This window comes from Erythrolamprus reginae, chromosome 3, assembly GCF_031021105.1.
Source record: "Erythrolamprus reginae isolate rEryReg1 chromosome 3, rEryReg1.hap1, whole genome shotgun sequence".
Taxonomy (NCBI): Eukaryota; Metazoa; Chordata; class Lepidosauria; order Squamata; family Dipsadidae; genus Erythrolamprus; species Erythrolamprus reginae.
This window is the reverse complement of record NC_091952.1, coordinates 249,635,901-249,654,717: the sequence shown is the minus strand read 5'-3', so window position 1 is coordinate 249,654,717 and position 18,817 is coordinate 249,635,901.

Here is an 18,817-nt window from a genome sequence, read left to right as displayed (position 1 = left end):
TGCTTCTCTCCTTCTTTAGTTTCCACCCATTACTTCTTGTTCTATCCTCAGGTGCTTAGGAGAATAGCTTCTATGTTTCTATCTGGCTTGTATGACTGAACCATTACCCACATCTCTGAGATATCAGCTGGATCTCCATGTTTCCTCTATGCATGTGCAACTTTGACATCTCAGAGATCACTTTGAACACTGCTTTACAAGTGAGGAACTCTAGGAATTGAACTCAACAAGTCTTAACATTGCTAAGGTTGTAGACCCCTGCTCTAAAACACTTGAAGGCAGGAAATTAATCAAGGAAAGATCCAACCTAGAACTAAGGAGGAAATTCCTGATAGTGAGAATAATGAATCAGTGGAACAGATTGCCTCCAGAAGTTGTGGATATCCCAACACTGGAAGCTATTGAGAAGACATTGAATTACTACTTGTCTGAAATGGTTTTCTGCCTGAACAGGGGAGGGAAGGTTGGATTAGAAGACCCCCAACTCTTCAGTTGGAAATCCCTTCTTCAGTTATCCCACTACTGTAACTGAGTCCATCCAATTAGCTGAGAATCCTGGGAGCTGAGATCCACACATCTTAAAGTTCCCAAGCTTTGAAAAAGGCTGATTTAAATCATTTTATATTGTAATAACTTTGATGCGAAAGAGGTCAAAAATCAACATTTGCAAAATGAAACCTTTCCGGTTATCATAGTGACCAAAGAAAGAAAATAACAGGAATCATTAGGAGAGAAATAGCAATTAAGTTTACTATCAGAAATAGGGTTGCAGTGCAGAAAATAAACAGCAGGGCAGCCTTTGAGTGTTAGAGGTGTATAATATAAATCTTAGATGGAGGTGCTATTGCTGTGGAAGGCTTCACTTATACCTAGCGCAGTCCTGCCCTTTTCAACAGCATTTGTCACAATAGTGTAGTGAGAACGAAATGGGCTTGCAAAGAGTAGAGCAGCAGGATGGGTACTTTGGAAAGTATAATATAGAAGGTTAAAGACATGTTTGTTTAATATTTGTTGTTTGCTTAATATCTAGTAGCTGTATTGGGTGTGTGAGTGTATGGATGAGAAACAGTAGAGGCCAGAGTAGAGGGAAGAGGAGGGAAAGAGGGAAAAGAAGAAGGTGGAGGAGGAGGAGGAGGAGGAGGAAGAGGAGGAAGAGAAGAAGAAGAAGAAGAAGAAGAAGAAGAAGAAGAAGAAGAAGAAGAAGAAGAAGAAGAAGCAGCAGCAGCAGCTGGTGGAGGATTAGCAGGAGGAGGAAGAGGAAGAAGAAGGAGGAGGAGGAGTAGCAGGAAGAGGAAGAAGAAGGAGGAGGAGAAGGAGGAGAAGGAGGAAGAGGAAGAAGAAGGAGAAGAAGAAGAAGAAGAAGAAGAAGAAGAAGAAGAAGAAGAAGAAGAAGAAGAAGAAGAAGAAGAAGAAGCAGCAGCAGCAGCAGCAGCAGCAGCTGGTGGAGGAGTAGCAGGAGGAGGAAGAGGAAGAAGAAGATGAAGAAGAAGATAAAGATGAAGGTGGAATAGCAGGAGGAGGAAGAGGAAGAGAAGAAGAAGATCATCTAGCACTCTGAAAATATATGACTTACCTGTATCCGAAAAGTCATGAGAACATAAAGTGGAAAAAGTTGTCAAAAATGAGAAGGACTTTGGAATACAGACAGATCATCACTTGCAACACAATTTGCCAGATATCACAGTCATCAAAAACTGAAGCATACAATTTATTGATACCAGAAGATGCTAGAATCGAAGAAAAAGAACTGAGAAAAAATAATCACAAAATATCCTGATCTCACTTTGTATGGATGAAACATGTGACCATCATATCCATTATCATCGGGCACTTGATACCATGACCAAGAATTTCATAAAACACATCAAGAAATTTCAGCTTCCTGCCATAACACCAGTGGAAGTGCAAAAAACTGCACTACTCGGAACATCATATATTGTATTTTAAGAAGATCCTTGGTTAATACCTAGGACGTCATTAACACTCGTCAATGATATTTGTGACACATTTTTAAATATTCAGTTGACTGAGTTGAATAAAAGAGGTGATGATAGTAATTTGCTGGGGAAAATTTTGATTTGTGGATATGGAGAATTTGGAAATTCTGAAAAGGAAAAAAAATCTACAGTGAAGCTTTGCTTGAAGTAAATAAATTGTACTGTTTATTTCTGCACCACTACATATCAAACAGACTTTTAAAACTGAACAAGAAAAGTGGAGAGGAGATTCAATTCCTTTCTGAGTCCAGTCTAAAAATATTCCAAAATCTGAGCAGTGATGGTCCCCAGGAATCCTTTTTATTGTTTTCTTTTTGAAGAGCAGTTAATAAACCAAGCAATCCCACAGTTTCCCTTCAATCATCCCTCTTTCTTTGTCCCTGCATTGTTTGTTTGAGAGAAAGAAGATCTATTTCATCTGTTGCTTCCGTTTTATTATTTTTATTTTCCAAAGCGGCCTGATGTGGCACAGAGGGATGCTAAAAATTGCCATCCTCTGCTAGTAGGATGCAGAAGTTGCCCAAAGCATGGGTCTTTCGATTCTACCTTTTAGCCAAGATGTCAGACCCCAAGGAAGGCTGTGTTTTTAGGAAGGGATTTCCAGAACCTGACATTCCTTCCCAAATCAATGAACTCACATGTGGTGCTATGCCACAAATACTCCTTTAACAACAGAAGTCAAGCAATCGATTCCTATCCATCTTCTGTGCTGTCTGGAGGATGGTTATTAAAGCATTCTGAAGATCTAGAAACTATTGATCCAAAATGGACATCTAAGCCAAAATAATATGTGGTGCTACTAGATTTGACCGTCCCCTGGTGGTTTTATTTCCTCTGGCTGAGTGAGGAAGGGGGAAAAAAGAATGAGAGAGAGAGAATCCTTGATGCATAGTCAGCTACGCATACATTGCACAAATCATCTTTGAAAGAACTGGGGAGAAATAATGAAGAATTGCAACTAAATTATGCTTATTTAAAGGTCTAGCTTGCAGTTCTATTCAATTCTGTTCTATTATTTTATGTTTTGTGTTAGCAAAAAATTCAGAAGAGAAGGATTTAGGGGTAGTGATTTCTGACAGTCTCAAAATGGGTGAACAGTGCAGTCAGGCAGTAGGGAAAGCAAGTAGAACGATTGGCTACATAGGTAGAGGTATAACAAGCAGGAAGAGGGAGATTGTGATCCCCCTGTATAGAGCGCTGGTGAGACCACATTTATGTTGTGAGCTGCACCGAGTCTTCGGAAAGGGGTGGGATACAAATCTAATAAATTATTAGTATTAATTATTATTATTTGGAACACTGTGTTCAGTCCCTTTCCCTTCTGTCCTCCAGACTATACAAATTGAGTTCATGAAGTCTTTCCTGATAGGTTTTATGCTTAAGACCTTCCACCAGGCCAGGAAGTAGTCTCCGTGACGTCAAAGCCCTGTCCCCGGAATCCCATGATGGGATTCCCCACTCTCCTCCTGGGCAGCGGTGTTTCGCGGCGTTCAACCAAACTCGAGCCCGAACTTCACCCAAACTTTACCCGAACTTTTAGAAAAAGTTTTTAAAAAGTGCTGTTGCTGTTTTGCTTTGGGTTTGGGTAAAGTTTGGGTTTGGGTTCGGTGAACTCACCCAAACTTCACAGCAAAGTTCGGGTGAGTTCACAGAACTCAAACTTCTTGAAGTTCGCCCAAAACTAATCACAAGGTATAACATTAATAGAAGTCTGGATACAAATAATCAATCAAATAGAAACATATAGAAACATATAGAACAGTCTTGGTGGTTGGTTGGTTGGTTACATTTGAATTTTGCCTTCTCTGTAATAGTTCAAAGTCGCACTCCCTGGAGACCTTCCCATAATTTTCTTACGTAAACTGGGGCTGAGAGATAATTCCAAACACGTCTGAATCTGACCCTGGACTCTGATATTTTGGGTGCAAAAAATATGTCCCTCTACATTCAGCCTTCATCAATGTGTCAGATTCCAGATGTGCTGGGAATGCCTAAGTCGAGTCTGGCTGGCAAAGCTGAGTGATGATTCCCAACACATCTGGAGCCTGCTGTTGGTTCATCTGTGCAGCTTCCCTTGGCAAGAAAATCAATCTCATGCTATGGTAAATCAGCAATGGCTGTAATGGACCATAACATAATGCTCCGTCTCTTTATCAGCATCCTGTTTTTTTGGTCCCTTGGATAAGAAAAGATAATTCTTAACAATTTTCAAGACAGATTTTTTGACCCGGTGAGTCTTCAGGTTAAGCTTTTAACAGAGTTATTGAACAGTACGGTGGAGTTTAAAAGTCCATGAAGGAAAAAACTTAACATATGCCCTGAAAATTCATCTGACTGTCCCACAACTGTAGGAGCAAGTTGAAGATGGTGAGGAAAAGAAGCTGGACAAGATAGACAATAATGCTTGTAAATGCTTCTTACATAAAAGAGTTTGATTTAAAATAGCATTAAGTGGGATGCCTCCTTTGGTTTTCAATCTGCATTGGCCCAAAACATAGCAGCATTGGGCAGAGTTAACCTACAATACTACCTTCTAACTATTGTAACCACCATGTCTCTTCTAACATTGCTTTAATTTAAGCATTGGATGAAGTGAGTTCTGGCTCATGAAAAACTCTGCCTTTTAATAAAACAAAACCACCAACAACAGAATATAGAATAACAGGTTTGAAAAGACCTTGAAGTTCTTCTAGCTCAACCACCTTCTCAGACAGGAAGCCTATAAAACTCCTGACAAATGGCTATCCAAACTTTTTTTAAAAAAAATCTTTAGTTTAGTTTAGTTTAGTTTATTTAGATTTGTATGCCGCCCCTCTCCAAAGACTCGGGGCAGCTAACATAGAAACATAGAAACATAGAAGTCTGATGGCAGAAAAAGACCCCATGGTCCATTTGGTCTGCCCTTATACTATTTTCTGTATTTTATCTTAGGATGGATATATGTTTATCCCAGGCATGTTTAAATTCAGTTACTGTGGATTTATCTACCACGTCTGCTGGAAGTTTGTTCCAAGGATCTACTACTCTTTCAGTAAAATAATATTTTCTCATGTTGCTTTTGATTTTACCCCCAACTAACCTCAGATTGTGTCCCCTTGTTCTTGTGTTCACTTTCCTATTAAAAACACTTCCCTCCTGGACCTTATTTAACCCTTTAATATATTTAAATGTTTCGATCATGTCCCCCCTTTTCCTTCTGTCCTCCAGACTATACAGATTGAGTTCATGAAGTCTTTCCTGATACGTTTTATACTTAAGACCTTCCACCATTCTTGTAGCCCGTCTTTGGACCCATTCAATTTTGTCAATATCTTTTTGTAGGTGAGGTCTCCAGAACTGAACACAGTATTCCAAATGTGGTCTCACCAGCATTCTATATAGCGGGATCATAATCCCCCTCTTCCTGCTTGTTATACCTGTAGCTATGCAGCCAAGCATCCTACTTGCCTTTCCTACCGCCCGACCACACTGCTCACCCATTTTGAGACTGTCAGAAATCACTACCCCTAAATCCTTCTCTTCTGAAGTTTTTGCTAACACAGAACTGCCAAAGCAATACTCAGATTGTGGATTCCTTTTCCCCAAGTGCATTATTTTACATTTGGAAACATTAAACTGCAGTTTCCATTGCTTTGACCATTTATCTAGTAACGCTAAATCATTTACCATATTACAGACCCCTCCAGGAATATCAACCCTATTGCACACTTTAGAGTCATCGGCAAATAAGCAAACCTTCCCTACCAAACCTTCCCCTATGTCACTCACAAACATATTAAAAAGAATAGGACCCAGAACAGACCCTTGTGGCACACCGCTTGTAACCTGTCTCTGCTCAGAATACTCGCCATTAACAATAACTCTCTGATGTCTATGCTTCAGCCAGCTTGAAATCCACTGAACTATCCAGGGATTAAGTCCAATCTTCACTAATTTATCTATCAGCTCTTTATGTGGAACCGTATCAAAGGCTTTGCTGAAGTCCAGATAGGCAATATCCATGGCACCACCTTGATCCAACACCTTTGTGACATAGTCAAAGAACTCAATGAGATTAGTCTGACACGATTTGCCTTCAGTAAAGCCATGCTGATTTGGGTCCAATAATTTATTGTTTTTTAGATGCTGATTTATCCTCTTTTTGAGTAGAGTCTGCATCATTTTAACTACAACTGATGTCAAGCTAACTGGCCTGTAGTTACCAGCTTCTTCTCTACTGCCCTTCTTGTGGATAGGCACAACACTGGCCATTCTCCAATCCTCAGGAACATCTCCTGTTAACAGGGATTGGTTAAACAAATCAGTCAGGGGGGTAGCAATGACAGATCTGAGTTCTTTAAGAACTCTGGGGTGGATGCCATCTGGACCTATTGCCTTATTTATCTTTAATCTTTCAAGTTCTTCTAAGACATCGGCTTCTAAGATCACTGGAGCTGAATCCGTACAGCTGGAAGCAATGCTATATCCCTCTATAGTATTATTTTGTAAGGTGTCTTTTGAGAAAACTGAACAGAAGTAGCTATTGAAATGGTCAGCGATCTCCTTATTCCCATTAATGCATGTATTATTCCCGGTACTAAGCTTTGTGATGCTGCTTTATTCTTGTCTATTTCTTAGTCTTCTAAAGCAGGCATCTAACAGAGGCGCGTGGTCTCCCTCCTCCTCCGAGCCAGACATTACCATCGTTGCCATATCTGCCACCTCTGGTGGTCCCCCAGGTTCATCCAGGTCTATCTATCTATCTATCTATCTATCTATCTATCTATCTATCTATCTATCTATCTATCTATCTATCTATTTGGATTTGGATTTCAATTTGTATGCCGCCCCTCTCCGAAGACTCGGGGCGGCTATCTCTCCTTCACTCTCACTCCCTGCGTCAGCTGGCAAAACCACTGGCCTAGGATACCAAGATGGGCCTGGTTCTTAATCTTCAAAATCTGTCATTACCAGAGTTTGTTAAGAACTACTCACAAGAAATGCCAGGAGTTCAATGCTGACCAGCTCAAGGTTGGCTCAGTCTTCTCTCCATCCAAGGTCAGTAAAATGAAGACCCAGATTATTGGGGGGACAATATGCTGACTCTGTATATATGTGTCATTGCTACTCAACCTTTAGCAACTTAAAGATGCATGGACTTCAACTCCCGGTATTCTTCAGTCTATTCTTTAGGAACGCAACAATTGAACTCAAATAATGAGGAAGAAGGTTCCATAGGATTTATAAACTGGTGGAATCAACAAGGCATTTACAATTCTTTCCATGCAAGCAACACTAATACTTTCCAAGTTTTTATTGCCATTGTTTCGCTGAGATCCCCCCCCCCCCATCGCCTATGATTTCTGTAAACTCACCGTGAAATTCACATTTATTTCAAATTTTTATCTTGGTTCGCTTATGTATTATTGCCAATTGCAGCTCTCAGCCTGTTATCTTACACCTCATTTAACTGCAATTAAACTTTTTGTGCCTTTGTGTTTCAGTAATGTATTATTGGAGAGTTTAATAGATGTTTTTGCATTACAATTTACAGTGCAAAGCTCTTATTCACTCCATTAAAATAATAATAATAAAAGTAGTAAAATTATGAAGAAGGGAAGACCTCAACAAGACACCTGGCTTCTAAAATGCCTCTGTTCACCAGGAATCCAATGTTTCTATTGAAAGTCTCTCTTTTTTTTTTGCAATTTTTTTCCCACCAAATTTACACAAACATCCATACATATACCATATTATTAAAACATCCATAGTTGTTTATGCTGTTTATATCCAAAATATCATAAACATATATCCTTAATTTGCTCCTTTCATTTTTTCTATCTATCTATCTATCTATCTATCTATCTATCTATCTATCTATCTATCTATCTATCTATCCATCCATCCATCCATCCATCCATCCATCCATCCATCCATCCATCCATCCATCCATCCATCCATCCATCTATCTATCTATCTATCTATCTATCTATCTATCTATCTACGGTATCTATCTATCTATCTATCTATCTATCTATCTATCTATCTATCTATCTATCTATCTACGGTATCTATCTATCTATCTATCTATCTATCTATCTATCTACGGTATCTATCTACGGTATCTATCTATCTATCTACGGTATCTATCTATCTATCTATCTATCTATCTATCTACGGTATCTATCTATCTATCTATCTATCTATCTATCTATCTATCTACGGTATCTATCTACGGTATCTATCTACGGTATCTATCTACGGTATCTATCTACGGTATCTATCTACGGTATCTATCTACGGTATCTATCTATCTATCTACGGTATCTATCTACGGTATCTATCTACGGTATCTATCTACGGTATCTATCTACGGTATCTATCTACGGTATCTATCTATCTATCTATCATCTATCTATCTATCTATCTATCTATCATCTATCTATCTATCTATCTATCTATCTATCTATCTATCATCTATCTATCTAACTATCTATCTACGGTATCTATCTACGGTATCTATCTACGGTATCTATCTACGGTATCTATCTATCTATCTATCTATCTATCTATCTATCTATCTATCTATCATCTATCTATCTATCTATCTATCTATCTATCTATCTATCTATCTATCTATCTATCTACCGTGTTTCCCCGAAAGTAAGACAGCGTCTTACTTTCTTTTTATCCCCAAAAGCCCCACTATGTCTTACTTTCGGGGTATGTCTTATATTGTCCCGGGCACCGGGGCCGGCTCATTTTCGGCCCGACCCCCCGCCGCCATTCCCGCTCCCCGATCTCGCTGACCGCTCCGGAGATTGCCATCCAATCCGCAAAATGGAGAAGAGTCCTCCACTGCACAGGAAATGTGAGGGAGAAGGATTTATTTCCCTCCGTTCTAGTTTTTCTCTGTGGTTCTTCTGCAGATCTTAAACGTCACCTCTGATTGGTTCCTCCCCTCCCACCTCCTAAAGGCCCTGGAGCCAATCGCGGCCTCCTCTGGCCCGAATTCTCCGCCCCTCCCTTTTTCCCCAACCAGTACTGAGTTGCAGTCCTGAGGCGAAAGAGGGCTCAGCTCGCTCGCTCCCTCCTTCGGATCGTAAAAGAAGCCGCGGCGGGAAAAGCGCGAGGCACCCGTAAGGTTAACGCAACGTCGCGAGCTGTAAACCATCCTCTCCCAGCCCTTAAAGGAATCTCCCTTACGCAGCCTGGTGCCAGCTGGCGGTGGCACGCTGCATAAGGGAGATTCTCCTGGGCGCGCAGCTCCCTCGCCAGCGCCGCAAACTGCTCCGCCGCTTCGGCCAGGGCCGCCACCTCGCCCGCCGGGTGGCCCAAGCTCTGGGCGCAGCGCGCCACCGCCAGCTTGGGCCACCCGGCGGGCGAGGAGGCGGCCCTGGCCGAAGCGGCGGAGCAGTTTGCGGCGCTGGTGAGGGAGCTGCGCGCCCAGGAGAATCTCCCTTATGCAGCCTGGTGCCAACTGGCGGTGGCGCGCTGTGTAAGGGAGACTCAAGCGAAGGACGGCGCTGGTCCGAAGCGAGCCAAGCGGACTCCCTTTCCCTGCCCCCGCCGTCCCGAGGCCATGTCCACGGGCTCGCTGAGCGATGCCGAAGACCTCCCCGAGGCGGAGATCCTGGGCAGCCTGAAAATGGACCGCTGCCGCTCGCCGGCCGCTCCACGCCACAGCCCCGCGCAAGGCTCGGCCGGCGAGCAGGGCTCCCTGGGCAAAGGCCGGGGTGCAGCGGCGGGCAAGGCGTGTAAGAAAACCCCGGGCAAGAAGAGCCCTCCGGGAATGGCTCCCCCCCCCCGGCAATACCCCCCTGTGTTTTCCCAAAAGTAAGACATATGTCTTACTTTCGGGGTACGGCTTATATTAGCCGACCCCCCCTGAAACCCCCGATACGTCTTACAATCGGGGGTGTCTTACTATCGGGGAAACACGGTATCTATCTATCTATCTATCTATCTATCTATCTATCTATCTATCTATCTATCTATCATCTATCTATCTATCTATCATCTATCTATCTATCTATCTATCATCTATCTATCTATCTATCATCTATCTATCTATCTATCTATCTATCATCTATCTATCTATCTATCTATATCTACATCTCTATCTATCTATCTATCTATCTATCTATCTATCTATCTATCTATCTATCTATCATCTATCTATATCTATCATCTATCTATCTATCTATCTATCTATCTATCTATCTATCTATCATCTATCCATCTATCTGATTTCTAGGCTGTCCTTCTCCTGAAGCTAAGGGCAGCTTATAACATTGTAAGGGCCAATGGTAACATTTCTTTTTATTCTACCCTAAGATAGGTTTCATGTTAAACTTTGCTAACTGTTCATAGATTTTTTCACTAACCTCTGTTTGCTTTTAAAAAAAAAGGTCTTTTTCTTTCTCGGCCCCATTTGGACAGTCTTGATAGTTAAATAGAAGCAAACGTTTAAAAAAATATTTAAGTCTTTGTGTTTAAAACACACACACCACAGCATGCAGCAGAAGGTTTCACACTGCTGAGGTTAAAAAGAAAATGTCATTTGGATTTTAATCCTAAAAATAAGAAAAAGCAGACATGAGTCAATGGGTTGTGCAAAAATGCAACAGAAGGCTGAGATTTCGGGGTGTGGGATGGTGGGGGGTTTTTTTTGTTTTTTTTTTGCAGAAATACATTTTTAAGTAGCTGATGGGAAAGAAAAACAAGTGAGACTGATCGGCAGTTATTTGTTTAAGCAGAAATGTGATAGAAGACTGTTCTGCAATATCCTTCACTGAACAAAACTTTGAATGATAGTTTCAGTACCTCTTATCAAGTTCATGTTGTTGTTTTATTAACCAGTTCCTTTATCCATCCTGCCTCCGTTCTCTAACTCTTACTCCTAACTAGCTTCCCTCCATCTGGAAAATGCTTGCTTGGGTGAAAATAGCGCCGGTGGTCTTCATCCCCATGGACAATTGGTGGGCCAATGTGTGACACAGAATGCTGGACTTGATGGGCTTTGGCCTGATTCAGCATGGCTCTTCTTATGTTCTTATGTTCTTATAGACTACAGCTTGCAAATTTTCAAGATGGAAGGTATTTTCCCAGTGGTATTTAATAATGGCATGAACATATGTGACTATACTTCCATCAGGTTTTTTTAAACAAATAATGCTCATTTAATCCCTGCCTGTCAATAAAAGAGGCTTACTTTAGTTGTCTTTTGCTGCCTTGTGTTAATACACTATTTCCTCTTTATTCCAACAACATTTAGAGATTGCTGCAAGGTGTATAAAACCTATTTGACTTTTTCACCTTTGTCAATTGATGCACAATAGAGATTGACAGACTGACAGTGAGAACAACCAATGTCATGCCTGGATAGTTTTGTACTGATTCAAGGATGGGTAGAAATCAGCAATGGGCTAGAAGGTCACCAGTTTGTGCCATTTCTAAGTAGAGTTGAGAAAAAAGTAATCTTTTAGCTGAAATCCTGGTAGCCCTCAACTTACAACAGTTTGTTTCCTGACCCAAAGGTGACCCAAGGGACTTTCTGGTTATTTCTTTGAAGACATTTTGCTTCTTATCCAAGGAACTTCTTCAGTTCTGACTGGATGGTAGGGAATGGAAGGGTTTATATTTCTTGCAGACAGCTGCTCATTTGTATCCTTTTAGCAAGTCGTTGAAGCCTCTTTGACCCTTCTTTCAAACCAGAGGTCCTCTCTGTCCAAAATCTGGACTTTGCTGTCTTTTAAAGAGTAGCCTTTGTCTTTTAAATGCAGAAGGACTGCTAGATAGAAACATAGAAACATAGAAGACTGACAGCAGAAAAAGACCTCATGGTCCATCTAGTCTGCCGTTATGCTATTTTTTGTATTTTATCTTAGGATGGATATATGTTTATCCCAGGCATGTTTAAATTCAGTTACTGTGGATTTACCAACCACGTCTGCTGGAAGTTTGTTCCAAGGATCTACTACTCTTTCAGTAAAATAATATTTTCTCATGTTGCTTTTGATCTTTCCCCCAACTAACTTCAGATTGTGTCCCCTTGTTCTTGTGTTCACTTTCCTATTAAAAACACTTCCCTCCTGAACCTTATTTAACCGTTTAACATATTTAAATGTTTCAATCATGTCCCCCCTTTTCCTTCTGTCCTCCAGACTATACAGATTGAGTTCATTAAGTCTTTCCTGATACGTTTTATGCTTAAGACCTTCCACCATTCTTGTAGCCCGTCTTTGGACACATACAATTTTGTCAATATCTTTTTGTAGGTGAGGTCTCCAGAACTGAACACATTATTCCAAATGTGGTCTCACTAGTGCTCTATATAAGGGGATCACAATCTCCCTCTTCCTGCTTGTTATGCCTCTAACTATGCAGCCAAGCCTCCTACTTGCTTTTCCTACTGCCCGACCACACTGCTCACCCATTTTGAGACTGTCAGAAATCACTACCCCTAAATCCTTCTCTTCTGAAGTTTTTGCTAACACAGAACTGCCAATGCAATACTCAGATTGAGGATTCCTTTTCCCCAAGTGCATTATTTTACATTTGGAAACATTAAACTGCAGTTTCCATTGCTTTGACCATTTATATAGTAAATCTAAATCATTTACCATATTACAGACCTCTCCAGGAATATCAACCCTATTGCACACTTTAGAGTCATCGGCAAATAGGCAAACCTTTCCTACCAAACCTTCCCCTATGAATCTAGTTCTGGTGTGTTTATTCTCCTATGTTGTGCCATGTGTTTATGAAGTTTATGAAAAGAACACAAATGACCAGCTTTCTGCAAGGAATATAAATCCTTCCGTTCCCCACCATCTAGTCAGAAGCTTCTAGGATGAAAATTGAAACGTCTTCAGAGAAAACCAGAAAGTTCACTCTAAGCCACAAGTTCTCTTTCCCTTATCAGCTGCACCAGAGGAGGGATTATAAGTTTTTTCTATTGAATCACCTGGTATACCCAAATATGGGAGGGAGCTGGTTAAGCTGATACAGGGAACAGAACTTGTGGCTTAGAGGTTAAAGCATCTGCCTGACAAGGCAAACAGCCCAACTTCATACTCCAGAAGGGTATGGCTAGGTGATGAGAGCTAAATAGCTTGAAATATATCTATACTACTCTCCCTTTATCTCTACACACAAACAAACACACTGTATGTATTATGTATGTTTGGTTTTTATAATAAGTGTTTTTTAGTTATTTTAGTATTGGATTGGATTGTTACATGCTGTCTTTATCATTGTTGTTAGCTGCCCTGAGTCTACGGAGAGGGGCGTCATACAAATCCAATAAATAAATAAATAAATAAACACACACACACACACACACACACACACACACACATGTCTGAATATTGTGTTCTGCCTTTAGAAAATTTGTCTCCTGAGAGAGAGAAAAATATACAAACCTAAAAGAAGTACAAATGTAAATAAATATATTTATTTATTTGTTTATTTTTATTTATTAGAGTTGAAATGGAACCTTACAGGTCATCAAGTCCAACCCCCTGCTCAAGCAGGCAACCCTACACTTCCCCAGCCAGATGGCAGTCCAGTCTCCTCTTGAAAACATCTAGAGTTGGGGCATTCACAACCTCTGCTGGCAGGCCGTTCCACTGGTTGATTGCTCTGACCATCAGGAAGTTCTTCCTTATCTCCAGGTTGAATCTCTCCTTAGTCAGCTTCCAACCATTGTTCCTCGTCCGGCCCTCTGGGTGCCCTGGAAAACAGTGTGACCCCCTCCTCTCTGTGGTAACCCCTCAAGTACCTGTAGACTGCTATCATGTCCCCGCTGGCCCATCTTTTCACCAGACTATCCATGCCCAGTTCCAGCAACCTTTCTTCTTATGGCTTGGTCTCTAGTCCCCGTATCATTTCTGGAGACCTCACCTACAAAAAGATATTGACAAAATTGAACAGGTCCAAAGACGGGCTACAAGAATGGTGGAAGGTCTTAAGCATAAAACGTATCAGGAAAGACTGAATGAACTCCATCTGTATAGTCTGGAGGACAGAAGGGAAAGGGGGGACATGATCGAAACATTTAAATATGTTAAAGGGTTAAATAATGTCCAGGAGGGAAGTGTTTTTAATAGGAAAGTGAACACAAGAACAAGGGGACACAATCTGAAATTAGTTGGGGGGAAGATCAAAAGCAATGTGAGAAAATATTATTTCACTGAAAAAGTAGTAGATCCTTGGAACAAACTTCAAGCAAACGTGGTTGATAAATCCACAGTAACTGAATTTAAACATGTCTGGGATAAACATATATCCATTGCAAGATAAAACACAGGAAATAGTATAAGGGCAAACTAGATGGACATGAGGTCTTTTTCTGCCGTCAGACTTCTATCTTTCTATCATATTAGTTGCTCTTGTTTGCATCCTTTCCAGAGTCTCTATATCTCTTTTGAAGTGTAGTGACCAGAACTGGATGCAATACTTCAGGTGTGGTCTGACCAGGTCATTGTAGAGTGGTATTATTACCTCTCTAGTCTTGGAGTGTATCCCTTTGTTCATGCAGCTTACGATTGTGTTGGCTTTTTAACTGCTGCTGCACATTGCTGGCTCATGTTTAGTTGGCTATCCATGTGGACTCCAAGATCCCTTTCACAATCACTTATGGTGATTGTGGTTTCGCCCAGTTTGTATGTATGTTTTGGGGTGTTTTTTTTCCCTAGGTGCAGGATTTTACTTTTCTCTACATTAAATTTCATTTTATTGGTTTGGGCCCACTGTACAAGTCTGTCTAGATCTTTCTGTATCCTGAGCCTATCCTCTGGGGTGTTGGCCACTCCCGCCAGCTTGGTGTCATCTGCGAATTTGATTTCAAACGATGATGAAACGAAATTGTTGGCATGGATGTAAGGAAAAAGGAGTATTCATGCATATGTTTTGGGAATGCAGTAAAGTCCAAAAATTTTGGAAGCAAATACAAACGGAAGTGAAAAAAATTACAAATAGTGACTGGAAACTAACCAAGGAAGCAGCACTATTGATAAAAATAGTGACGTAAAAGAATATGAAGAAATTAAAATTGCAGCAATAGAAAGTGCCCAAGCAACTATAGTGCTTGGGTGGAAAGATGTTAACAAATGGCCGATAAAAAATTGGTGCAGGTACATGGTGGATCACATTCACTATGAAATTATGGAAATTAGATTACATAATTATAATGAAGAGAAATTAGCAGCAGCAATGAGGCGGTGGGAAAAGGTTAAAAATCATATATTAACATTAGTAAGCGATGCAAATGTAAAAAATAAAATTCAATCACTCTATAAAGAATGAGCAATGTAACCCGGAGTTGAGGTAAATGAAAGATATATAATTGAATCTTCCCTGGTGGAGGGAAATATTATTTTGTTTGGTGATGGTATACACATTTATGTTTTTGAATTTATTTATTTTTCTTTTTGTTAAAATTTCAAAAAATCAATAAAAATTTATTGATTCTTTCCCCCTCAATTCCCTCATCTAGGTCAGTGAATAATACGTACACATTTTTTATGCTATGCATTTCCACACACACAGAGACACGTTTCACAAAAGTATTTTGCGTCTTTCTTCCATCTGTCTCACAATTCAACTGATCTTTGTCAGAGGACAGAATAAAGAAATCCGAGAACGAAGGTCTATCGGTACCTGAAATTGAAGGACTGCATGCTAATATGTCTGGACTCCTGAGTTCCCCAAAGGAGCTTTGAAGTGTGTAGCAGCACGAATGTAGCACATGTCAAGAAGACTTTAAATCAGGTTTTGTCTTTTCTCCAGCAGCTGGGTTGCCCACATGTTCTATATGGCTGTGCTATTTTACTGATCAAGTAGAAAAAATAGGTAAACAAATATTTATCTGGAATTTTATTTTGCACATTCCTAATGCACAGATACTGTAGATTCTACATATGGGGAAAATTCAGGTGGCCAGGTTCCCAACTTCTGGTGTGCCCAGCAGGCCCATTTTTTACCCTCCCGAGCCTCCAGAGTCTTCCTTGGACCTGGGGAGGGCAAAAATAGTCTCCCCCATCCCCAGGAGGCCCTCTGGAAGGCAAAACATCCTCCCAAAGCCTCTGTATGAGCCAAAAATCAGCTGGCTGATGCACATATATGTATTGGAACTGAGCTAGATCAATGGCGCATGCTTGTATCCTAAGATTTTTATTAATATTGTTTCTTCATGGCTTATTTGACCCCTATGACAATCATTAAGTGTTGTACCACATGATTCTTGACAAATGGATCTTTTTCTTTTGTGTACGCTGAGAGCATCTGCACCAAGACAAATTCCTTGTGTGTCCAATCACACTTGTCCAATAAAGAATTCTATTCTATTCTATTCTATTCTATTCTATTCTACTCTACTCTAATTCTATTCTATTCTATTCTATTCTATTCTATTCTATTCTATTCTATTCCATTCCACTCTACTCTACTCTACTCTAATCTAATTCAATTCTATTCTATTCTATTCTATTCTATATATTTGGATAATTTAACATGATAAAATTGATGCAAACTTTCTCTCAGACCCAATTAAGCCTTAGATCAATTTCTCTTTCTCACCTAGATATTTGGCTTTGGAATATACACTGGTCTGCAGCAGACATATCGGTGCATCTCAGAAAATGATGCTACAGGGGCCATTTTTATTGAAAAAGAAAAAAAAACCTTTGTAGGATGTGTCACAGTTAATTCCTTTTTTCCTCAGCCATCTCCAGCTTACCTGAAAATCCTCCAGCCATAGCTGACCTGATTTTGTCATGCAGGGGGATATTTCTTCCTAATTATATGCAATTTAAAGGCAATGTAAATTCAAGGTCACCTTTCAGCCATTTTAAAGAAGAAAAGGAAATGATCTAATGGTCCAGTTGAGGTCAATGTCAACCCATAAGAGATTCTATAAATACCATAGGTCAGTTTGCAAGCTCCTTAACTTTGCAAGTGCAGTTATTCCCCTTGTTAAATCTGGTTGGTTTCAACTCGAAGCAGGAATTTAGCAGTTTGCTTCGTTAGTTGAAGTTCCAATGCAAGAAATTTCAGTAACAAATCAAAGATGCTTTATGAATCATCCAAAAATGGTGTTGGAAAAGACAAATGGCTTTGTCAAACTAAGATTATTAAGAACCATAGTGGCTCAGTCATTAGAATGCAGCTGTTGTTAGTTACAAAGTCATGTCTGACTCATCCCAACCTCATAAACAACATTCTTCCAAGCCTTCCTATCCTCTGCCATTCCCCAGAGTCCATTTAATCTCATGCCAACTGCTTCAGTGACTCCATCCAGCCACCTCATTGATTGCCGATCAGTTTCCGGTCACAATTCAAAGTGTTGCTTATGACCTATAAAGCCCTTCATGGCACCGGACCAGATTATCTCAGGGACCGCCTTTCGCCGCATGAATCCCAGCGGCCAGTTAGGTCCCACAGAGTGGGTCTTCTCCGGGTCCCATCAACTAAACAATGCCACTTGGTGGGACCCAGGAGAAGAGCCTTCTCTGTGGTGGCCCTGGCCCTCTGGAACCAACTCCCCCCAGAGATTAGAATTGCCCCCACCCTCCTTGCCTTTCATAAGCTACTTAAAACCCACCTCTGCCCCCAGGCATGGGGGAATTAAGACTTCTTCTCCCCCTTGGTCGTTACAATTGTATGCATGGTATGTTTGTATGTATGTTCGGTTTTATATATTAAGGGGTTTTAATTTGCTTTTAGTATTGGATTATTATTGTATATTGTTCATGATTGTTGTTAGCCGCCCGAGTTTTCGGAGAGGGGCGGCATATAAATCCAATAAAACTTGAAACTTGAAACCTCATTGCCTATCATGCCCTTCTTCTTTTGCCCTCAATCTTTCCCAGCATTAGGCTCTTCTCCAGTGAGTCCTTCCTTCTCATTAGGTGATCAAAGTATTTGAGTTTCATCTTTAGGATCTGGCCGTCTAAAGAGAAGTCAGGGTGGATGTCTTCTAGGACTGACCAATTCAATCGCCGGCACACACATGCATGTTGGAGCTGAGCTAGGGCAACATCCTGAGTATTGCATTGGCAGTTCTGTGTTAGCAAAAACTTCAGAAGAGAAGGATTTAGTGGTAGTGATTTCTGACAGTCTCAAAATGGGTGAACAGTGCAGTCAGGCGGTAGGGAAAGCAAGTAGGATGCTTGGCTGCATAGCTAGAGGTATAACAAGCAGGAACAGGGAGATTGTGATCCCCTTAGATAGAGCGCTGGTGAGACCACATTTGGAATACTGTGTTCAGTTCTGGAGAACTCACCTACAAAAAGATATTGACAAAATTGAACGGGTCCAAAGACGGGCTACAAGAATGGTGGAAGGTCTTAAGCATAAAACATATCAGGAAAGACTTCATGAACTCAATCTGTATAGTCTGGAGGACAGAAGGGAAAGTGGGGGGACATGATCGAAACATTTAAATATGTCAAAGGGTTAAATAAGGTTAATACGAAAGTGAACACAAGAACAAGGGGACACAATCTGAAGTTAGTTGGGGGAAAGATCAAAAGCAACGTGAGAAAATATTATTTCACTGAAAGAGTAGTTGATCCTTGGAACAAACTTCCAGCAGACGTGGTTGGTAAATCCACAATAACTGAATTTAAACATGCCTGGGATAAACATATATCCATTCTAAGATAAAATACAGGAAATAGTATAAGGGCAGACTAGATGGACCATGAGGTCTTTTTCTACCGTCAGTCTTTTATGTTTCTATGTTTCTATGTAACAGTTCATGTGTCATAGGCTTGTCGTCACTGGTCTATAGTGTTTATGTTATTTACCTCTTATTTACTTCTTTACAGACCCCC